Below are 25,112 nucleotides of genomic sequence, written 5' to 3' on the forward strand. Positions count from 1 at the left end.
TAGTCCACTGTCCTGAAAATGTAAAAAAAATATATAAGAGAGCAAAGTGGATCACCCTAGCCCTTGTGGGGGCTGCCAGAGCACCCCCCCCCACCTCAGGCCAACATTATTATAAATTGATTTTTCTTGCCGCTATCCGGCAATGCTCCAGCAGGATTGAAGCAAAAAAAAACCCTCCAAAACTGCAGCTGCCATTGATTATTTAAATTAATATGGCCCCCAGGATGAGCCAGTGCCCGAGGGTCAATATATATATATTTGAGGAGGAACATGTGTGTGGGGCCCCACTGATTTCAGCCCCAAGGACCCCATACCCTAGGGACCGTCATGTAATACAAAGGGGAGTGGGCGCGGGGCACTACTCCCTAAGCCTCGTAAGGCCCCTGTGACCCCATCATAAAGGTTGTATGTTTAATTAAAGGGGAGAGGGTAAGCGGCCCCTCCCCAAGCCTTCTCAGGCCCCAGGGGCCCTTGGGGCCAACACATATATGTAAAGGAGGGCATTCTTCACTCAACCCTAAGCCTCCTGAGGCACCATAATCCCAGGGCTGAATCCCAAGAACCCACCCCCGTGACACAGTGGCTACCTGACTGCGAGAATGCTGCCATACCATTCCAGCACTTTCCTGGGCAAGGATCAGAACTTTGTTGTGGCTTGGCAGGATCAGTAGAAAAATGTTGCATCCAGTGCAAGGCTGGTTGCGGAGCTAGCAGGGGCCACGTAGGCCATAGGACTCCCCCGTGGTCGTAAACGGAGCCAGCAGTGTGGGCGTCCCAGGTGGACACCCACCAGAAAACTTTTGAAAAGGCCAGCTCCTGCTCCTGCCAGGAGAGCCAGCTGGGACAGAGAGGGCTCTTCGGTTCTCCCTGCGACCCCACAAAAATTTGAGCTGTGGGTTCCCACATGGACACCCACTTATGGAAAAAAAATATTGACTCCCATCGGTACTCACTATGGATGCTGGCTGGAGAGCCACCTGGCTCCCCCCATGGAGCCTAAACAAAATTTTAAATGTGGGTGTCCCATGTGGGCACCAGGATAACCACAAAAATATATTTTTCAAAATAAAAAAGTGAATAATAATTAAGATGCAGGAACCACTCATTTATTAGTCACTATTTATTGAAGGAGTGTCCCATAATGCGCTGCAAGGGTGCTTTATTCTTTTTTATGTGCATCTTGGTATTGTCCTTAGAAGGGGCAGAGTAACCACCAATCATTTTATTTTTTAATGTTGTGTGGGGCACCAGGGAGTGAGGAGAAGCCTTGAGCAACAATAAAAAAACAGTCTCATTAAGTCCTTGATCCCAAGAGAATTTACCATATTTTAGGGCTCGCCTGCTGATGCGCTTGCGCATAGCTGGCGAAGCTCTATAGTGGCTTATCCAGAGTTTAACCACTGGCGATTCCATGCAGTGCATGTGCGCTTTTTAGGTCATTGCGCAAGCGCAAGCCCTAAAAAGCGCGTGCACAATGCCACCAGCCGCCTGCCTGCCTTCCTCGCATTACCACATCAAAGGCAGCCCAGCCTCCCTCCCACAAGCTTCTCAGCGCGCGCTCTGCATTTCTCCTCCCAGCGCATTTCTCATCCCCTAATTATTCACGGACGGTCGTACTTTCAGTTTCACGGCCGCCAGGCCGTGTCTCCTTTTATGCTCTCGGATGCTTGTTTTCTACAGTATTCGGACTCTGTCTCTACTTTAATACACACTTTAGCTCCTTCTTCTTATCTCTTTTCCCCTCCCCCTCTCACCAGCCACATTTCTTTACTTCCCTCTCTACCCCTCCCTCCACCAGCTTTCCTTCTTTTTCTTTCCTCCCACATCTCTCCATCCCATTCCCTCCCCCTGCTGCTCTCTGTCTTATCTCCTCCCTCTTCCTTTATCTCCTCTTCCTCCCCGGCACAGAAAGCTCTCGTGACCCGCAGTCCCTTCCCTCGCGCCCTCTCCCTCCTGTCACCCTGATATCTATCACCAGTCCCCGCGCTCACATCATTCTCCTGTCTCTGACCGCCTTTTCTTCTCACGGTCTCCTCTTTCTGTCTCCATCTTTTACGAACAGTCGTCTCCCTCCCTGCCCTCTTCCCGCAGTCTGCCTCTTCCTCCCCCGCCATGATAAACTGTTGTTTTCCATGATGTGCAGAGCAGCACCGCCTGGCCCCGCCCCACTCCCAATCTCGTGTCTAGTTTCACCGGTGCAAAGTGTGTCTGTACTTCTCTCACGTTAAGCTTTAACTGCGTTTCTGCACTGTGGCCAACGGCTGTGTCCGTCCTGTTTTCAGAGCACAATTTTCACAATCGCATGTCCACTGTTGGTGCTGACGGTTAATCATTCCTACCTACGTTTTGTGCTCACCCCGACCTCTCTAGCTCTCAATTTCATCATACTCTTGTCTCTTATTTTCTTGCCCTTTGTTTCAAGCTTTTTTAAAAGTTTTGTTTTCATTCTTCTGTCCTTTTCCTGTTTTGCATTTTCTCTTCATACCCGTTTCCTCTTTTGTTGGTCCATTTTTCTTTCTTTTTTTCCTTATTTGTAATATCAATACATCTAAGTTACGTAAATACAAAACATGTTGCATTACAAATGCTATAGGTGTCACATTTGCGAAAGTTATAACTATTGGCATTGTAAATGACAAAGCTATTAATTTAGCTATTTTAAAAAATAACACATAAAAAAAATCATTTATAAGACCAATAGCTCAAACTTTCCTAATGCGAGCCCTATTGCATTTCCAATGCTTGTTTCAAATAGGAGTTGAGACACCAGAGACAGACCTCATGAGGCAATCCTTGTAGGGTTTGACCCTGTCGATTTTGGGGAAGTCCCCCTGCACACTGGAAAATTTTGGGAAATAATTTCTGTCAAGTTGCAGAAATGGAGGGAGCGAGCTCCAGATCCTCCTCAGAAGGAACAAAAAGAAAGCAAGTCACGTCAACATGTGGAGATGGTGGTTATACTGTGGCTCCAAAGTCACTTCTGGAGTGGAACGGACCCGAAATACATCTGCACAATGAGACTTACTAGTATAAGTAACAAAATCCTGTTGGTAATTACTGAATAAATAAGCAACACAAATCCAAGGCCAAACAAAGAACTGATCAACAACACACTAGAAGAAAGAAAACACAACCATGGAAAATCCATTATTCACAACAATGCACGTATTTCTGTATATTGTACCAGAGGTACGTGAATATATTTATGCACAATGGATTAAAGGTTGCTCCAAAAAATGGGAACAAAGTGACAAAGGTGCTCGTGTGGAGTGAACATGTGAGGGATAAAGTGACTGTACACATAAAATACGATAAAACATGCGACGCAGTGCTACAGCAAACAAAATGAAAGAATCCTCATCCAGGAGGCGTTCTAGAAATTTTTTAGAAGTTCAAGGGGGATTATTGTTTTGGTGCAGGCAATGGATATTGTCGACATTTCGACCCAGAGATTAGTGGCAGTTTGAAACCATCTCAGAGAGTCTTCCTCAGGATGTGGGGGAGGGGCAACCTTAAATCGCATAAAAAAGGCCTTAGAATGCGTACCTCTGTGGGGAGAAAAGATAACAACACAGGTCGTCTGTAGGTGTTCGAAAACAATAATTAAATTTTTTGAACTTGATATAAGCATTCAAAACACTGAATGTAAGGGAATGAGCTAATGGAAGATGAATCAGTCCTTCCAAAATGTTTTATGGAACTATCACTGCCCGAGCCAGTCTGGAGCTTGAATCAATATGCCACCTACTGGCAAGCAAGGGTAATGGTGAAGAAAAAAATCTCAGGATCCTGAATGTGTCTGGGGGTATTCACACAGTGAGGAATTCTCTGTCAGACATATCTATCAGAAACTTGTTTCAGAATTCCTGAAAGGACATTGTAATCTCCTGTGAAACTGGGATTCGTCATCTTTGCTATTTCCCAGAATATTTTCTATATGGTAATGGGCCAGCCAATAAGTGTGTCAGATTCTTTTCTGCTCAGGCACCCAGTTGAAATGTCATATGTGAAACATTTGGAATCACCCCCCTTTTAGCAACAGACATGTACCACATTTAGAGTGTTGCCCAATTTTACCAGGTCATCCTACCTGATAATTCAGATGAAAAAGTGTTGAAAATGTGATGACCCTCTTCTAGAGACTATCTTGTTTGGAATTTGAGCCAAACCCACTGGCAACTGTGGTGACTATGTCTGGCACTGGAGGGGTTAACATCTGTCACTGGAGCTGATTTTACAAACTCTGGGATCTTCTGTTACCAGAATAACAGAGATAAAGGTGTGAACAAGGGATAACAGAGATAAAGGTGTGAACAAGGGAAATGTGTGGCAATGTAGCAGAGGATTATAAATCTCCGACAAACGAAGGACTACGGTCTAAAGAGTAAAGTTAGACAGATGCTTCTATAACCTGGTTGATCTGTCTAACGCCAGCCTCTACCTTGTTCCCTGAGAGAGCAGTAGAAAAACAAAAACCTTGTGTGTAATGCTTGAATTAATCTCATCCACTGATAATTACTCTGGGCCGCAATCCACTCCATCACTTTTTGCCCACTATGCCACCTCAGTCAGGAGCTTCCTGAATGGAAATCAGCAAGGATCCTGCTTTAATATGAACAGTCCAGCCTGAACTGCTAGGCCAGCCCATTCTGAACTGCAACAAAAGCAACCACAGACAGGTTTTGCTCTATTTGGGTCTCGTCAATAGGGTGCCGCTTTCGATCTATGTATAGTACCTGTGGCCATGGGACCTACATTTGCATATATTCGTCAGTTCTAGGGCGTCTAACTGAGAAAGCTTGAATTTATCTCAGCCACTGGTAATTACTGTGGGCCATGCTCACTGTGCCACAGGACTCAAGCCGTAACCCAACAACATGACCTAAGGTCGAAACCAGTATGAGGCTGCTTGTGTTCCCACATGGGGGACATCTAAGCCTGTCATTTTTCAGTTGTTTGTTGCTGTGTTTGTGTGCTAAAGTGTTAGTAAAGAGGCCCAGGGAGATTTCGGGAAGATGGTAAATGAAAAATAATCGAATCAGTGTTCCTATAGTATTTCCAGCAGATTATACATTAGTGATGTTTTTGCACAACAAGCAAAAAGTAGCCCAGTGGGATTGTGTTCTAATAAATGTGTGCACACCAAGTTCCCTTAAACCGAGTGCATTCCACAACAGTGATCTGTTTACCCATAAATACATCCTTGTGGATTATGTTATAGTAACTATGAATTCACAAAAAACAATAATACAATAATGAGTACTTTACAAAAAGGGCTCACGTAGTAGCCATTACAAAATGCCCCCCCCACACGCTTTCTTTTACAGCGTAACACAAAATATGAGATATTTTTGCTCACTGCAAGACTCCTCCAAAATGGCTACTCCATAAACTGAAACCGTCTAAATAGTCAGACACGGCATCGAATTTCAGCTCGTTTTAGTCTGGGTCATGAGCTCTTGAGCAATTATATGTCATCAACAGTTCCACAAAACTGTTTACCTCAACAAATAGCCTTGTATTTTGGAACGTTTAAAAGGAACTCAAAATGCTCCCTTGGAACCAGACATTTCCAAACGGGATCCATCTGAATTTCTTTCCGATCACTGTCTTCCTGTGATTTTTTCCTGGTGTACTCTTTTATCTTCGCTCCTCGTGTTGCCCATGCTTCTCCCATTTTGCACAGCCAGGACGTTTCTCTCTCGCCATGCAGGGGCGGCTCTAGGCTCTAGGCTCACGGTGTCCCTGGGCAGGGAGCGTAGGTAGGCGGCCCGGGAGGAACGCAGACGCGGAGGCCAGTGAAGAGAGGGGGTCAGGGTGTTTGGAAGTGGAACAGAGCCGGAGCCCGCCAAATCCAAGCCAGGGGCCGCCATGCAAATATGTTTCCATCCTCAGTGGATTATTATATTAAGGATATATATTGGTGTGGCGGCCCCTGGGGTTTGGCGGCTTTGTGCAGGTGCACAGCTTGCACATGCCTAAGGCCACCCCTGCGCCATGCCTTGATTCCTAATTCATTCTGGCTATGGGCTTCGGCCTCTGGCTATTTCTCTGCTTTCGATAATTAATGTCCCTTTACACTACTCTTACAATGTGGCCTTCATGCACTGGTTGATGCTAGTCCCACATCAATGTTTGATTTAGCTTTATTCCGCTTCTTACTCGTATATAACTGTTCTAAACCTTACTCATTCAAGTAACTACTCCCTTATCTCTTCCATCACTTCTATATCCTTCCTGCTATTTCTATTGTAGATCTGTAAGTAAATTCAGGGCACATGAAACTTTGGCTAAACTGTAGAGTACTCAAAGGCAATTGGACAAGGTTTGAACTTTATAAAACCACAAAAATAAATACATATTATATCACACTTACCTGTAAAGCAACAGGAAAGCAGATTACAGCTCACTGTATTAGTTGATCGCTAGTGACGATCATCATAAAAGTCCGGCAAATGTTATAAACAGGTACTGTAGTAATGCAACAGCTTATCTGTGTAAATAATTCTAATATTAATGGTTCGTGTAGCATTTAATATGCAGTCTGTATGCTGTATTTTGTATTCGGGGCGATCACAAGCAGTCTTCAGTGTTAAATCTTCCATGCTCTACAATGGGTCATTTAATAACAAGCATTGGCAAACCCAATAGGTCTGTTTTTACTATAAACACAGACTTTAGGCAATTGCTGTTTACATGTGTTGGTTGCATACACAAATGCTTAGCACATTAAAACCTCCCCTACTGCATTTGCCAATGCTGGGAACAAATAGAAAAACATGTTTTCTATATAGAATGTATATAGAAGCTAAATAAATAAATGTAACAAATAAAGGAAGGATACTGTACTTTTCAGATGTAGAACAGTTATGTTAAAATATTTATAAAGCGCATTGGCTGCCCCAGCAACAGGGCGTCCCAGCGCTAACTGTCAAGTATAGGGAATTTTAATGATTGTAGAAGAGCCAGATCTTCACCCTGCTTCTAAAGATCCAGTGATCAGGGGTGCTGCGGATAGAAAGAGGTAGGGAGTTCCAAAGGGGAGGTGCCAATGCTTTGAACGAGCAGCCACCCGCTCTGGCCCTCCGTATCCACGGCACTCGGGCCAGATGCAGATCTGCTGAGCTCAAGGCGCGGGTGGGTACATAAGGGGAGCACATAACACTCAAGACCCCAGGGCAAAGGCCCGAAAAGATCTTATGGATGATGCACAGAGCTTTGAAATGTATTCTCTGTTCCATGGGTAACCAGTGTAACCAGCAGAGCACATTGGAAACATGACAATGTTTAGGAAGAACACGCAAGGCGCGGGCGCTGCAGTGTTCTGGTTACGTTGGAGTCCATCATACAATGCAATGCAAGCATTCCATTTGCGGCAGAATGATGCATCAAATAGCCGAAAGCATGCGGTCATGCCAAAGATCACACTAGGTATACTTTGAGGAACTGGTAACAGTGTGTCGTGCAGACAGCTGTGCAGTAAAGCCAGACCATGGTTTAAAGCCTCGGGTAGTTCTCCAAGATTCACCATGTTTAATTAAAAGGGCATGTATAGTGATAAAGCCTGGCCCACCTCGGCAACGTGTAATCAGTGGTGCCTCGTTGCAAACTCATTTTTTAATTTTTCTTTGCAGAAACAAATATTCTTATGGTCAGCTACTTTGTTTTAGTGCTAAGTAGTATTGCTTAATTGTGAATCAGAATCACACTTTATCAGATTCATAATTACATAATTTTCCCAGTGACATTTAATAGAAAGTACGTTTTTTTCAGCAGAAATGCCATTCTCTGTGAGCCTAAAATAATTAACCGAAGAGTCTTAGCGGTGGCCGGCAGATTAAGTTGGGTGCCCCATGTTAATATAGCTATGTTATGTCTTTTGTGGGTTTGTATGCCTTACTGATCAGTGATTCCAATTATTTGGTCTCCAATTAAACTGTGGATGTAGAATCATGGTGTTATTAAATCATGTTTCCTTTTATCTAAAATAGCAACTGCTTTACTAAACTACCTTAAGAAGGAGCAAGTAGTCAAGAAGATTCAAAGGCCGAGTTTCCATTGCAGAATAAGTGCCCACTGTCTTGGTTTGTTAGGTCATCCGCAATCTTCTCTTTGATATTGCGGAGTGGTCCATTCAACTTCAAAGAACAGAAAAAGCAGACATCAACTGTTAGGTAAAATTAAGGCTTAAGCAGCTTCCATAGTTGGTTTTTGATGCCTAGCTTCCTTCACAGCTAAAATGTGCCATTGTATGAGAAACAAAATCAGCATATCTGGGTAAGTACACGCGATCTGGCATCATTAAACGTAATGGAAGGAGACTTTTCCAAGCTGATCTCAGAGGGATGTATCTCTGAAGGATAGGTCAGTAAGATTTACAGATGTATTAGACTACCAATGTGTAACAAATGCCATGGAGACTGAGCTATTAAGAACTTGGCTCATAAACTTGAGCCCAATTGGGAAGGATTTAGCATGAGAAAAAGATTAGTCTCACAAATATATCAGTATTTACATTCCCCCAAATGTCCCTTAAAATGAAATTTAGAGACCAGAACAGCGCCTATTTAAGGATTTGCTAGTGCACATTTTATTGCATCTATTTTGAAAAGCTATACTGCAGGAATTTTTGCATGCATTAACCATATGTCTCTGCTAACAAAAGGTGAACAAATGTTGCATTCAATAAATTTACAAAGGAGGAATAAAGCTCCAAAGACATCTTTCTCTCAGCCCGTCTCCAAAATACTTTATCCGAGACCAAGTGCGTGATCAACATTCAAACAAAGAAAAGTACTGTGCCGAATGACAAAGAAACTTTTTTAATAATCTGTTTCATGGGGGTAACAGCAGATGCCAGCTGGAAACACGTGCGACTACAAGTTGACTCTGCACTTGTGACATCTGTCCTCGGTCACAATGCGGACTTCCAGTGAAAGAAGAGGGTCAACTAAAGCTTTTGTAGGTTTGTCCTTTAGGGACCCCTTAGCAGATCACTGACAGTGAGACGTTTTTTATCCTGAAACGGAATACTGTTCATACCTACACTTAGCAGGTGTTTAATGTAAGGCGACCAAAAGCCTGGCTATAGCTTCTTTTTCAGATAAGTGAAAATGGGCACCAGAAACCTCCGTCGACCCTATCACTCTATGACAAATGCCCGGCTTGTCCAATAAGGAGCAGGGTGGCGGACGGGTAATGCTAAAGTGTTCTGCACGCGCACAAAGGCACGGAGATGATTTAGATCTACACATGGGAATTCCAGGCACTCCCAAGTGTAATTGGTTGTAAAGGAAGATTAATACTCTCTCTGAACAAAGTGCAGGTTTCACCAATATACTAACCATAAAACGTAGGATTTACTAAAATAGTATTTTACGTACCTACACTAAAGTAAAAGATGTGTGAGCATAATCGTTTAAACAAGCATTTACAATGCAACGGTCTCGCCTTTGCCAAAATTAGAGCTATTGGCATTGTAAATGACAACATTTTTATTTATGTGTTGGTTTTGAAACCAGATAAATAAATGGCATTGTCATTTACCATGTCAATAGCTTAATCTCTCGCAAATGCGAGACCTTTTGCATTTGCACCCAAATACACACACACACACAGAGCCACACACAGAGAGCCACACACACAGAACCCCCCCCACACACACAGAGCCCCCACACACACCAACAGAGCCCCCCCACACACAGAGCCCCCCACACCCACACAGAGCCCCCCCTACACACACACAGAGCCCCCCCACACACACACAGAGTCCCCCCCACACAGAGCCCCCCACACACACACAGAGTCCCCCCCACACAGAGCCCACCCACACACAGAGCCCACCCACACACACTGAGCCCACCCCATACACACAGAGCCCACCCCATACACACAGAGCCCCCACACACACAGAGCCCCCCCACACACAGAGCCCCCACACACAGAGCCCCCCACACACACAGAGCCCACCCACACACACAGCCCCCCACACCCCCAAATGCCTAGCATCTTTACCACAGTCTCTGAAACTTGTAAGCATAGCCCAATATAAAAGATTTGAGACCTCAGGATTTCTAAAATTAACTAAGGGTGTCTGAAACCTTCTCCATATGACAACATTGTCCGTAATAGCCAACAAGGTCTACATAACATTTTGCATTGTAGCTCCTTCCTGTGTAAACACGGTCTTATGGTCAAATTTCCCCCCAAATCCTATTAGGACCTTCTGTTTGTCTTGTTCCTAATTTTAACTTTCCTACTTTCCTTTAGGTAAATAAAGGACCTATAGAAGGGGGTATGGCCAAGCGGCATTGGAGTAAGCCGCACTCCCTCGGAGCTCCCCTTCGAGATTTCCCATTCACTGCCATCCTGCAGACACAGAGGCCTGGTGGGGGGGGGGGCTGCTGATGCCAACTATATGCCCCCTTCATCCTCCCCTGCACTGTATGACGACCCAGAGGGAGACAATCGGGTCCGGCTTAAGTCTTTGGCGCCATGGGTTCGGAGTTCCGATCCTTACGGTACCTGTGGCGACTGCCAGGTGGAGTACCTAACAACCAGAGCGCCCTGGAGGCTGTCGCCACGGTCCCGAGCCTGCCCCCTGCAGAGCCCTGACCTGAGTGCCGGTGCGGCACGGAAACTGCGGGGAGATGGGCCACTATGAGAGTGAACAGGGGGCTTGAAACGCCGCGACCATAGGCCTCTCAGCACCTGGTTCTGAGGTGCTCGGGCTGTGACTGCCGGACCCCTCCCCAACGGTGAAGATTGGCCTAGTACCTGCCTGTGCAGTACAGAGGCATGCAGCGCCTGACAATCGACTAGGCCAGGTAATGCGAGGACTGTTCTTGCTCGGCCCAAGCTGCCTTTCACTCGTTAGCCGGGCCCGCCATAACGTATGCCCTGAAGGGTAAATGGGGCAACAATTGATGGTGCATGTATGATTGCACTAGCAACCAAGAGTGGAGTCGGCCCCAGCACTTCTCAAGACAACAGCTGAGGAGCACGGAGAGGAGCTCATGTATCCCTTGGGCAAAGGTTTGCCAACACCAGCTTAGCACAGAAAGAGGACTAGCAAGACAGACGTTACTAGGCCTATTCACAAATGCATTTGGAGTGCATAAAGTACTAGTTAAGGGAGAGTCTAGCATATTTTACAGAGTGGATGTCAATTGACTCCTCTCCTGAAGATACCAAGGATACCAGTAAAAACACTGGGGCTTATTTTATTTACAAGCCCCTTGTGCCGCCAGTCTTTTCCATATTAAAAGTGACGCACTGGTCGCGCTAGGGGCTTGTAAATAAGCCCCCCTGTTCCAGTCACTAGTCATTGCTGCCACCAGCTAGCTGCCTGTCTCCCGTAGACTGGTAAGGGGGCACTGTACTAATACCCCAGCGGGCTTCAAAAACAACAAGGAGCACGTCCAGTGAGATCCAAGATAGGAAGCCTTTCGTCCTTAGAAAAAATCTGCTTTGTTATTTGAATCTTGCAGCAAATTATGATCAGTAAATTCAAAAAGTGTATTTCGTTAACTTGCAATGCCATTTCATCTTAGTACATACGGTTATATCAGTTATTCATGGAAACCCACAAGAAACCATTGTGAAGAAGGAGATGCTAAAGAACCAAGGCAAAACCAAACAACACAGACAAATGGACAAAACCACCCAAAAGAGAGGCAAATCACAAGCTGGAAGAATCAGCCCTGAGAACCGCTACAGCAAAATCCCTTCCACAGAAGGACCATCCAAAACCACCCAGTAATGATCTATTAGCAAGAGCAGAGAGGACCAGGCCGAGGCCAGACAACTCCCAGATAAAACCCCCCGTGGAAGAATCCCAAAACACAGCGACTGCGGGCGGACCGACCATGAACCAGGGCCGACAGAGCAATATCCCGGAGACCCGTAGGCCAGCAAGAGAACCCGCCCAATCCACAACCAAAAAGTGGACAGAGAAGGCTCGCGACCAGACCGCACGGTGCCAAAAGAGACAAACAAACTGGCACAACAACAGAAAGAAGCAGTCCAGTTCAAAGACACCATGGCCGCCCGACGGACACCCCAAAAGCGAGAGGGAAGAAACAGCCCCAGCCTCTGGAACCGAAGGAAATGAGGGCAACACCACCAAAGTGACAAACAAGATGCCACCGCAGCACAAAGACGAAATCCAACCCAAACACAGGAACACTGCATGTCGGACCACCAACAGCGAGAGAGCAGCATCCCCCCCAAATCCAATGACCGGATGGAAGAAGGAAACAAATTCCTTTGGGCCAAGTGGACAACCGAGGGGACCAAGGGCAGATGCAACACAAAACGGTCCGTCAGGAACTGCCGGAACAGAGGAGAGAGCAGAAAGGAACCCAGCACCCCAATCCGACCTGCAAAAATGATGACCACCGAAATACCACCAACATGGCGAGAATGAGGCAGGCCACGGACCCCAGCGGCTCAAACGGATGCCCCAGAAGGGAACGCAACACCAACGGAAGAACCCAGGATGGCGCAAGGCAAACAGCCACAAGAGGCCGCAGGAAACAATTCCAAGGCAACCCTGCCACCAAAGGATCCAAACCGGCCAACAGACGCGAGCAGAACGCCTCCAAGGTCGCCCAACGAGTAGGAAGAGCAAAAGGGACCAGGTCCAAGGCAAAGCCACCAGCAAGGAAAGTGAACACCCACCACAGGGCCACAGAAACACACCAAAGGCGAGATAAAACAGAAAAGCCGGGTGAAAAGAACCCCAAAGGAACCCCACCACCAGGGAGCAACCTCGAGCCAGCAGGCACAATCACACATGAGCCAGGGCCGAAGAAGAGGACGATGTAGAATTCCCACAGGAAGCTGAGGGCCCTGCAAAAGGGAAGGAGGAACATGAAATGCCTAGCACCCCCGGAAAACCAACTCCCACAGCAGAGAAATACCAAGGGAGACTAACCCAGGCGAGCACCACCAACTGAACAAACGCCCCGTCCAGGCCAAGCGAGCCCAGAACCTGCATGAGCAAAGGGAACTGAGGAAAAGCGCAAAGCCGGGAGCCCAGCAAATGAGAAGACAACGACATCAGCCACCGAGTCCCCGAACAAGGGTGGAGCGAACAGAAGCGAGGCAAATGAGCAGTGAACCGTGTAAGCAAGCAGAGCCACCGCCGGGACCCAAACCGGGCTCGGAACAAAAGGGACACAGCCGCCCACAGGGAGATGGAAGCCATGGGAGGAGAAATCCTGCACCAGAGAAACCCCATGCAGCACTCCGACCCCGGGAGAGAAACCGCAATGAGTGACATCCCGTCACCACAGCCAAGGACAGAACAACCGTGCCAAACAGCCAAGGGGAGCAAACCCAGCACCACCCCTGGAGAACGAGGCAGGTGAAAACCGTCCGGCCCAGACACAAGAAAACCCCGCAGGGCCGGGGCCAACCCCAGGCAAACCAAAGGAACGGCTAATAAAGGTGGCATGAGAAACCCGCCAGCAGGGGGACCAACTGACCCCGCCCAGACTGGGAACTCAAGTACGCCCCACAGGCCGGCAAAGGCCGCAACCACCCAGAAAGGGGACACCAGAAAAGGAAGACCGCAGGCCATACCCGCAGACAGGGTGGGACAAAAGCTGCAGGCCAGACCCGCGACCCAGAAGAAGGGGTAGAAATCGACACCACCAACCCTTAACCCAGATTGGACCACATCAGCGGCGACACAACCACTGGCAGAATGAAAACAGAGGGACAAGGAGACCACCGGGACAAGAGAAGGCACACCGATGGGAACCAATGAAGACGAGGCCAGGGGAGCAACAGGCAGCTGCAGAAAGCAACAGCAGTGCCCCCAACCACGGGACCTAGACGGGACCACATGAGGACGAGACGGGACCACATGAGGACGGCCCAGTAGCACCTAGACCCATTGGTCGGGAAGAGCCCCTTAGAGAAAGGCGATGCAGAGCATCGTCAGTCAACAAGGCACAAAAACACCTGTAACCACTCCCCGCGGAGGAACCCGACCAAGGCAGCCAACCACAACACGAAAGCCAGAGAGGCAGAGTACAAACCAAGGGGGAGCGCCCAGAACCTTTTTTTGTGGCACTAAAGCACAAAGTTGCGAAGAAACCGGCTGCACGCGAAGGCCGAACACGTCAACCTCGCTAAACCCGCCAGACAGGAGGTAGGACACAATTGGTACAACCGTAGCACAGACAAGAGCCGAAGGCCCAACCTAACAAAGCCGACACCACCAAAAGGCCGCAGACCAACCAATGATCAACAGCTCTCCGGTCACGAGCAGGCGAGCCCAACAAACAGAAAACAGAAAACAGGTGACATCAGGCGGCAAGGCAGGAGGAAGGATCACCGGATCCGAGACAGAGACCACACAGGATGTTGAGGACAGGCAAAAGATGGCCCCCAACAGAGCCCCAACTCAAGACTCCGGCCATGAAATGGCCAGCCCTCCAGGAGCAGAAGCAAAAGCCCACAGGGTGACCACAGACGCAGCCTAGGGAATGGAAGGACTGGCGCCAACAGCAGCCCGCCCCAAGCAGACACGAAGTAGGTCAACAGCACCTGGAAACCTCAGGCAGTCTCCCATCCAGGCACAATGGACACAAAACAGGCCCGACACAGCCCAACTTCTGAGAGAATAACATACGTATATGTAAAGCGTACGTTCACCCAGAGGTTATCTTGGCGCTGAATAATAGATGTATATTGCTACCCAACACAATGGTACTCATTTTATCGACCTCAGATGGATGAAAGGCTTAGTGGACCGGCTGGGATCTGAACCTGCAACCATGAGGTTGAACACAGGGACCTGTAATGGATGCTGTAGTCCACTGAGCCACCAGACTGGTCCGAGATCAGGAGTTTACAGGGCGGAAAAGGCCGAAGACACAAGCCAGGAAAAGGGAACAAGCAGGCAGGGACAAACACAGCAAATAGAAACGTAGCCACGGCCCTGTTATACACACAATTAAACGCCAATACGTAGAAAACCTGCCTGCCCCATAGAAGTGACGAAATCCCCACATAAAATGCACAGCATCAAGGGTCAGTAACCAAAACACTGCCTGCGTACCCAATTACCATACCACGGAGCCACAGATAGGAAAAACAAAACAGAAGAGAGATGGAACTGAGGAGGATGCTGACCTCAGTCGGAAACATGCACGCACCCTCAACCGTAAGTGGCACGAACCAGGACGGGAATCATGGCCATCCGCCCAAGAAAACAGTAGGCATGCCAAATCTGTCCCCCTGGAAACACACAACCCCACAAACAAGCACCCCCAAAATAGCCAGAGAGCAACAGGCACAACGACAGGACCGCAAAAGGGCAGAAGGACAACGGGCCCAGGAGCCGTGGGAGGTGCCACCCCTCGAAGGCTCAACCAACCGGAAAACACAAAGGCATACCGGAGGAGGGATGTTCTGCCTTTGCCCAACCGCCACATTGGGAGATGCGGAGGAGAGCGTACCGCGCCACACAACCCTGCCGAGAGAAGGAGCGGAGGCAGTATGTGGGAAGAGGTGAATCATGCACAGCAGCGGCCGGCAGAAAAACAATGCCGTATGCTCGCGACACCCGCTGCAGCAGAGCTAAGCCTGGGAGAACATAGGGCAAAACCAAGCGAGTATGCAATGTGTAGAGGAGCACAAAACGGCAGATACCCAAACAGGCAGAGCCCGCTGGAGCTGGGCAGAACTAAATGCTGAGCCCCAATCGTCAGCGCCCGCTAGCGCCGGGCAGACGCTAGTGCCAGCAGCGCCCGCAAGATTAGGACAGCCACCGCAAAACAAAGCCTCGGGAGATACCACAGCCACCAGCAAAAGCCATGAGGCGTGGGGGAAGGGACGGGAACCCAGAAATGAGTCCGTTAGGGCAGGGCCTCACCCCCAAGACCGTGGGACCTGCAAGAGCAGGACCTCACCTCAACTTACCTGAAACGCGCTCTGGAAGAGTCTGCAGCGCAGAACAAAAAAAACAGGAAGTGGGGTGGGTTGATCCTCCCCTTATACGGGGTCATGGGCGACGGAGGTAAGCCATGTTAGGGAGGGATGGGAGGCATGGAATGCTAATTTGCTTTGGAGGGATCTGGTGTGTGGAGCTAAAGCTCACTTCGTAACTCTAGTGGCGAGGAAGACTTACGAAGAGGTAATCTATTTTAGATGCTGTTTATGAAAAAAACTTTATCTAAAAAACCCTTTACCTTTCTGCACCGACCTCTCAGATTATGATGGTCACCCCTCTTGCTTCTCTTTTTGTCTCAATGCAACTAAATCAAGGTCACCCTATCATCTCCACTATCTGCTCTGCACTAACCTTGGTCTTTTTCCTACCAACACTCAAGAACCATCTAATTTACTCTGGTGTTCCTGACTTGTTCCTTTCAGAGTTAATTATGTATGCATTGTAGACATCGGTACACCAAATGCATTGTCATGAACTATATCTGGAATACATATTAGTAGAAGCACTATAGAGGCCAATAAATGGATGAAATAAAAATAATAATTTCAGCAGATGCAATGTTTCACCCTAGGGTAACAAAAGCCACCTGGGGTGGGTGAAGCTTCACAGAGAATGCGGCCAGATCATGGAATGCTCTGCCATTATATCTGTGAAGCATGAACATTCTTTTAGCCTTTAGAAAGGCACAGAAAACATGGTTGTTTTCAAACTGATCCTGATATTTCTCCCATGCCATTCAGTCCTCTGTAGGCCATCACACAGCGCCAGGACACCCCCGGGTAACATTTAGCGCTATACAAATACCAATAGCATTAACATTCACTTCAGTTTTTCAGTGTAAAGAGTAGCTGAGTCCATGAAAAGATTACTTGGAAAGCAGATTACAAAGTAAGGATAGTGTTTCTGAAACCAACATGTGGGAAGCGCCATTCTACAAACGTGCAGAGCTCAGACTGAACTTGTCTCAGAAATGGAAAGAAAGAGAAAAAACTCGACTGATATCATTAGATAGATAGTTGTAATCCAACTTCATCCAAGATGGTCACACAAACACTGGAGTTCAGGTCGTAATGATACACTGAGCTGCAACTGAGCATCAGAGGAAATGTGGTGGTTAGCGATGGTGGGTAGACTTCCCCACCCTGTACATCTACCAGCCGTGCTTTAAAAAGACTGTAGTAACCTCTTTCCCCAAATGAGATGTGCAATCAATCATCTGATGAAAGAATGGTCCAGGAAATACAAGAACTTTTAAAACATTGCCCAGATACTGAAAGCTAAGGGTCCGATTCACATAGGTGCCAAGATGCTCCTTGGAGTGATAGTCGCTGCTATATAAATACACTTTTACATTACATAGGTAAACATACACTTTTGTGTATGTTTACTACTTTTCAGTATTCACAAACCAACTAGTTTTACAACTCTGCATTCCGTATACTTATGTGTTCGGAGTTCTCTGCTTGCAGAGACTCCACAATCTGGGCAGAGATGTACGCACACAAAAGTGTAGGAAGGGTAGAGTTGTAGAGCCCAAACGTAGCTTGTGAATACTGAAAAGTTGTAAACATGCACAAAAGTGTAAGCTTACCTTTGTGAAGCAGGTCCACTGAAGGTCAAAATGTAAAAGAAGCAAACAGAAAAAAGAACAGGCGGAGACAACCACAACAGGTGCAGGGTATTTTATATATATCTATTTGCACTGGTTTTATAATGTGAGGACTTAGCCCATACAGATGTAACAGCACTGTACAGCACATTCAATCAAACATTAGGTATTTAAAATTTAAAAGGTTTCATTCATTACTTGCAGAAAAGAACAAAAAATATGGTGCAGTACACAAAATGGGTACACAACAGATGTAATAGGATTGTTCAATATGTGGTTTGGATAGTCATGGGGATTTGAAAGTAGGGGAAAGGGAAAAACAAGTTGTGCCTGTAAAATAAATATCAGAAAAAGGATGTAGAAATGAAAGGCAGAGACTGTGCATGGGTCGTTTTTCAGAATAGATATTTTTATCACTAGAGAACACACACACATCGGCTGACAGGAGCAGACATCCTCACCAGAGGTTTATAAGACCATTCCCCTGTCCAACTACAACTTGATTTTAGGCCCCGAGGATCCCTGATACATTGGCGCCTATCACCCTGGCAGTTACATAATCCGAGCTATAAAAATAACCTATATAAATCCCTGACAGAATACTTCCTATTAAACTAGCCAACAGCAGGATCTGCCACTATTTTATGGGAGGCCATGAAGCCTACCATTCGAGGCTTCAATATCTGTCATAATACCGCTGCCAAACGGGAAAAACAGCAGCCATTAATAATAATGCTTGAAGCCCAGATCATACAAACTGAGTCACAGGCGCTAGAACGAACAGGTGACCGTGCCCGTCAACAGCATTACAACGAAAATACTAAAGCATCCAATTAGATGAAGCTAAACGTATATGGCAAGCCACGTAAAGTATGATATACCAATGGGGGGATAAGTCCGGGAAATTCCTGCATAGATTATGCCAAATCGCCCTAAAAGTAGTCCAAATACCCACCATTACTTCACACACAGGAGACATGGTCACTGACCCTACATACACAGCGCAGGTTTTTGCTGAGTATTATCGAACTCTATACACTAAATATGAAGTCTTAACTGAATCCCAAATAGAGGACTTCTTCAGAGACATCCCGCCCAGGGCGTTGTCCACAGCAGCACGAGATGCGTTAGATTTGCCCATCAAGCAGGAGGATTTTACCATAGCCACAGCAGACATGGCTTCGGGTAAATCCTCTGGACAGAATGGATTCCCTATTGAATTTATCAAAATGCACGCAACAGTACTGGGTCCTCGATACCTTGCAATCCTTAATGAAGCCCTTGAGAATAAAAGCTTGCTCTCAGACTGGAGGCATGCAGAAATTGTGGCCTTCCTAAAACGAGGGTGGCCACCAGAATTATGTTCATCTTATTGCCCAATATCAGTTCTGAATATTGAAGCCAAAATTCTCGCTAAAGTATTAGCAAATAGGTTAAAACCATACCTCTTAGGCTTAATCCATCTGGATCAGGCGAGTTTCATGCCGCATAGAGCTACCCGACACAATATACATCGTGTACATAACGCGATCGTAGCGGTGGACAGACTGGAGAGACCATCATGACTTTTCCTTGTTGACATGGACAAAGCTTTTGACTATGTCAGCTGGTCATATATGCTCACATTATTACAACATCTTAATATGCGCCCCCAATATATTGCATTGGTGAGCCTGTTCTATACGGATCTCACCGCTCCCATCGTGTGGTAGGGGCCTCGTCGTCACAATTTTCAATACAACGTGGCACTCGACAGTGGTGCCTTTTATCCCCCCTATTTGCTCTTGCCATATAGCCCTAGCAGTATGGGTTAGAAAAGATGCACTCATACAAGGCTTCGAGTGGACTCCCGAAATTTCCGATCGCATTGCATTATATGCTGATGACATCCTGTTTTTCCTAACAGATCCCCATAGATCGGGCCCCAGAATACTCCAAGTGATGAACATATTCGGTGAGACGTCTGGTCTCTATATGAACGCCTCTAAATCATTGTTTTGGCCAATGAGAGGATCCATAGAAAGCAGCCGATGTGTAGAGGGCCTTACAGTGGTGACACACGGCTTCACCTATCTTGGCATACACATATCAAATAATCAAGCCCCGTCCGGGCATCATAACATAGAGGTAACAACGGAGAAAGTAAAGAAAGAGATGAAAAGCTGGTCGACCCTCCCTCTATCCCTCTACGGCAAATCAGCCATTTTCAAGATGGCTCCCTACCACGCCTATTACATCAACAGGAACCATCCTTTTTAACAAAGGCATTATAACGAGATGCCTTAACAACTAAAACGGCACCACAACAGAGTCATTACTATGCATGCCGTTACTATGAACCCATGCCATTACAACAAAAATGCAACTAATGCTGCACTGGCGTTAGCAGTGTACATGACAAATTAATTGTTTTAGTTTGAATTCAGATTTTAACATAAAAGGCTTTGGTTATAGATTACATGGTGTTCATGGGAACCTCTCACCTACACTGAAAAACAATGCTGCTTGGGGGTGTGGAGGGGTGGGGAATGCAATGGTGAGGATCTTAGGGCTGAGAGCAGGGGAAGGCACACAACAGAAATTAATGAAAAACATATGAAAATAATACTCACGAACCGAGAAAATGGACCGGATTTTAAAAGTTAATAAGCATCAAAGTTGCGGCGAGCGTCTCCGTCCCCACTGCATGTACAGAAAGTGGGACGAAAAATGGAGCAGAGAAAGAGGCCAAACTTAGAAATTAGCTCATCGGTTGATAAACATGGTCAATCAACTAGCTCGAATTCCAAAAAACACCAATCAAATGAACCCAAATTATAAGGACTTACAGGTCAATTTCTTTAGGCTTGACTATAATAAAAACACTAATTTGCATTAGGCAATTGTGACAGGCTGGGGCCGTCAAATGGGAAATGCATGGACATTGTTAACTGGTGGGCCGCTGCATCCCTCTTGTTTTTCGCCGACAGGAGGAATGGACTACAAATCCCAGCATCCCCTCTGGCCTTGTCGACTATCAGGATGAAGGTCTCTCTGATTGGGGATTTCTGAACCACGAGACCCTGCCCTCGACCGGCGTCACGACTTTCGGCGCAATAAGTAAGGGAGACTCCTAGAAGGATGTGTGTCGCTACATAGGTGAGGAGGACTAGGGGAGTGAGGAGAGAGAGTTGTGTTCTACGGAGGAAGAGGAGCATCAGAGGAGGAAGCGGGCCGTGCGGGCGTGTCATCAGGAGGCCAGGGAGAGCCAGGAGACCAACAATCCCGTTACTCGCCCAGCCACGCTTCCAAATGAGAGTGGCTTTCACAGGTACGCAAGAGCTTCACTGGATGGATTGGGAGGAGGGACAGGCTAACCGAGTAGAAGCCGAAGCCGCCCCCCTCCCCATTTTCCTCCTGTCTTCACCCTATTCTGAGCACATTCACGTCTTCTTATGCCTTAGAAGTGTGTCACGGTTGCTGCGGTGTCCCATCATTCTCCACCCCTTTTTGGGCTAAAGCCAAACCGACCCCTCACATCAGTTTCTTTGCTTTGTGTTTCCCGCTGCCTTATCATGGAGCCCACGGGAGCCCGACCGGCAGACAAGGAGGGAGAAGGTCTGGCGCGAGACTGGGAGAGAACGGACATCGGCCCACCAGACCACTACACACCTGTATCCATTAGAAAGACTGGCTTCAAGGGGGAGACACTCAATAAAGCCCTCTTTACTTCAGCTTAGTTTTCGTCCCGTTCATTCACCCACGCAACATCAATAAAACGAATATCAATAAAAAGGTATGTTTTATAATGCAGTTCGTTGTTACAGTGCTTTAAATGATTCAGTACGTAACAGTGTGATAAAGAAATTCACTGTATAAACTGGCATGATAAAAGCTGTGTCATTATCATACATTCGTGGTAAAAGCCATCTTTGTAAAGTTTTTCGTTGTTGCGTCATATCCAATCATACCCATATTCAATCCCAGTATTGTTGTCCTGTCAAATAAATGCAATCATAGTACATTTCCTATGGGGGGTAGCACCACCATGGTTGCCTTACACACCTGTATGCAATCCACATATTGCACTCGCATTGCCGAAGCAGACATAAATCATATGACGCTGCAGCACACCTTCAGATAATAAATGTGTGGTGGTATGGGTCCAGAGAAGACCCAGCTTTTAAAGTTGAACAATGGCTAATGGGAGACCCCTCTAAACACTCCCTCATCTATAGCAGGACAGACCCCCAAGGACCTCCCCCTGGTGATAAAAGTAATAGTTATGACAGGTAGACAAACTCTACATCGAATGGGCTGGTGGGGCCGCCTCACACGAGAAACTCTGCTGTGGTAAAATAGTCTCCTTTCACAAGTAGTGAACCTTCCGGGATTCCTTGGTTGGGACGGTATAGACATTTCAACCCTGGGGGACATTATAAAGGGGACAGTTCTGAAATCATTTGAAGGCTTACGCCGATACTTTTTTATGCCCCATTCTCAATTTTAGAAATACCTACAGCTGCGGTATGCTCTTCACCCTTAAATTAAAGACCTGACAGATGTTCTAGATTTAAGTCTATTAGAAGGTAAACTCCTTATGGGAGATCTTGGGGAACACAAAGTGTCCAAAATTTATCATATGCTAGTGACCAATAGCCCCACGAACATCGACTCCCTGAGGGCTACTTGGGAAGCTGACGTGGACCCGATAGACGACGATGACTCTACAATCCCCATGTGAGGCGGCAATCTCAACTAGGTTACAATATTTCAGTTGAAGTATTTGCATAGGGCATATTTCACTGAAAAGAGACTCTGGAAAGCAGGATTGATTGCTTCATCTCATTGCCTCTCGTGTCATTCGGAGGTGGTGACCCCCTGGTGACAAAAGTAATAGTTATGACATGGAGACAAACTCGACATCGAATGGGCTGGTGGGGCCACCTCACATGAGAAACCCCGCTGTGGCAAAATAGTCTCCTTCCACAAGTAGCGGGGCTTCCGGGATTAATTAGTTGGAACTGTATAGACATTTCAACCTTGGGGACATTATAAAGGGGACAGTTCTGAAATCATTTGAAGACTTACGCAGAGACTTTTTTATGCCCCATTCTCAATTTTACAAATACCTACAGCTGCGGCATGCTCTTCACCCCTACATTAATGACCAGAATTCAGCCCATTAGAAGGGAAACTGCTTATGGGAGATCATGGGGAACACAAAGTGTCCAAAATCTGCCAAACGCTAGTGATCAATAGCTCCACGAACATCGACTCCCTGAGGGTCACTTGGGACGCTGAAGTGGGCCCGATAGACGACGATGACTGGACGGAGGCTCTACAATCCCCACGTGAGGTGGCAATCTCATCTAGATTACAATATATTCAGTTCAAGTACTTGCATAGGGTGTATTTCACTGGACAGAGACTGGAAAGCAGGATTGATTGCTTCACCTCATTGCCTCTGGTGTCATTCAGAGCAGGACACCTTTAGACATACGGTCTGGACTGGCAAGTCTTGAGGAGGTATTAGCAGGGGAACTTCTGAGATCCCCAAAATTCACAATGTTACACTGCACAGATGGTATTGGTGGAAACCGGTACAAAAGACATTCTTTTCTTACGTCTTACTCTGGCAAAACGAGACATTGCTCAACATTGAAAAGCAGAAAGTTCTCCCTGGGTATTGCTTTGGAAAACAGGCATGGACTATGCAATGGACCTTGAATTCCGAGTTTTTGTAGCACGAGCCTGCCCCAAAAAACATACCAAGAATTGGACCTGGTAGCTGCCTTCAGGGGCATCCCCATGAAAATATATGAGGTCACAGATGGCCAGTCTGAAGGCGAGGCAACAAGAAGAGTGTGAAGACAGCAATAACTGTTCATCTAATAGGATACAATAACTTTGATGCAGATTACAATTGTAAATGTGAAATAAGCAGAGGCACTGTATGTTATAGGTTAATACCAGGGTTATGGTATAATGTTTCTTGTGTTTACTCTGGGTTGTTCAAGAAAAGATGGGGGTTTGTTATTCTATTGAATTTATGTCTACCAAAATTGTATGCCCATGTCACTTGAACACTTGGACCTTTACAAAGTAAATAAAATGTGCCCCCACCCCCCCCGAAAAAAAGGATAACAACCATTGATGCGGCTATGTGAGTCTAGAATACATACTTATCACTCTTCAACGTAGAGTATCCAAGGATGAAATGTAAAACCACAACAGTTACAAAGAGTCAATTCTCCCAGCCCTACAAGCTGTTGCAATATAACTAGCTATGGTTAAGAAACATACAAGGCAGATCCGCTTTTGCACAAATCAGAGGACGAACAAGCTGTTTACTTAAAGGACCAGTACTGAGGATTCACGTCTACCTAAAGTGCAAGTGTAATTTTTGTGTTATGCTTGTTTCTACCCCGAATCTCAGTGTATATTCAGAGGGGCAGTTCCAATTCTGAACATAACATAAAATCCTCTCTTTGCTCTAGGGGGGGCTAAATCTAAATGGGAGCTCAATGGCTTACACGGATCCAGGATCCAGCACAGGGATATTAAGCTTCCATCCCTTGCTGAATATTTAACTAAAGCAAATTCAGTATTCCAATAGTTTGCCTTGATTACTTTAATAATGGTTTTAGATACTGAGGTAGGAATAGACCAAAACTCTATGTAGACAATGGCTTCCAAAGAGAGCTCTCCACGTTGCAGCGATTAAACTTCTTTGCCACACTTATTTTTTAATATATACAGGTCTCAGTCAGGTTCTTCACCAATCTTAGCAAAAAGAGTACAGGATTTTGACGTATATGTGAATCGATGTTACGTATGCACAGTTCAAGTCTCAGCTGTGCCATTTGGCTGCCAGGATAGCCAAGGAGTACGAGAAACCTTAATAAGCTACATTCACTCTTTTGGAAGGTTGGTGGCCTGAGGAAAGCCTTACAATTCCTCCCCATAAAGAGCAGATGCAGCCATCTTTGTATTTCGAGAACAGCTTTTGTATGGTGGCTCCTGTGTTCTTCTTGCACCACAGAAAAGCATTTGCAATCTGTACCACAATGGTGTAATTTTTTTCTTTTTGTCATGGCCATGGCACTTTTGGATCAAAGCGAATTCCCAGATCATCAAAGGTAGCTTGCTGGATCAATGGCGTTCGGCTGATTGCAAAGTTTTTCTCAGTTTGCTCCTTGGGGGCCCCTTCCTCCTGGAGAATGCTTACCACTACCTTTCCGTACCTTTCAGTAGTCATCAAAAAGTAATGTAATTCAGTGTCAAAATATTATGTATACTACTGAGAATCGGTATTTATAAGGGACGCCTTAAGATGCCCATTCCAAATACCAATTTGCAAACCCAACCAGCGATCCTGTAGAATCGCTGGTTGGATTTATGAATCCGGCCATTTGCAACCTCCAAAAATGCTTCGTACTTCTGGCCCAAAATGCCCGGATCAAGATGTGTGGACCGGTGCTACTGTTTCAGAGTCAACCTTAAGATCTCACTCTGCGACCTTAAAGAAACACTTGAAAATGCAACTCTACAAAC

General features: G+C 46.3%; 1 protein-coding gene across 3 annotated transcripts in view; it reads right to left on the reverse strand.

Annotated features, from left to right (window-relative positions):
- Positions 1-25,112, reverse strand: part of TPK1 (thiamin pyrophosphokinase 1) — a 1,173,355-nt gene that overhangs the window by 179,346 nt on the left and 968,897 nt on the right. The window lies entirely within an intron of this gene.

The sequence above is a fragment of the Lissotriton vulgaris genome, chromosome 10, assembly GCF_964263255.1.
Source record: "Lissotriton vulgaris chromosome 10, aLisVul1.2, whole genome shotgun sequence".
Taxonomy (NCBI): Eukaryota; Metazoa; Chordata; class Amphibia; order Caudata; family Salamandridae; genus Lissotriton; species Lissotriton vulgaris.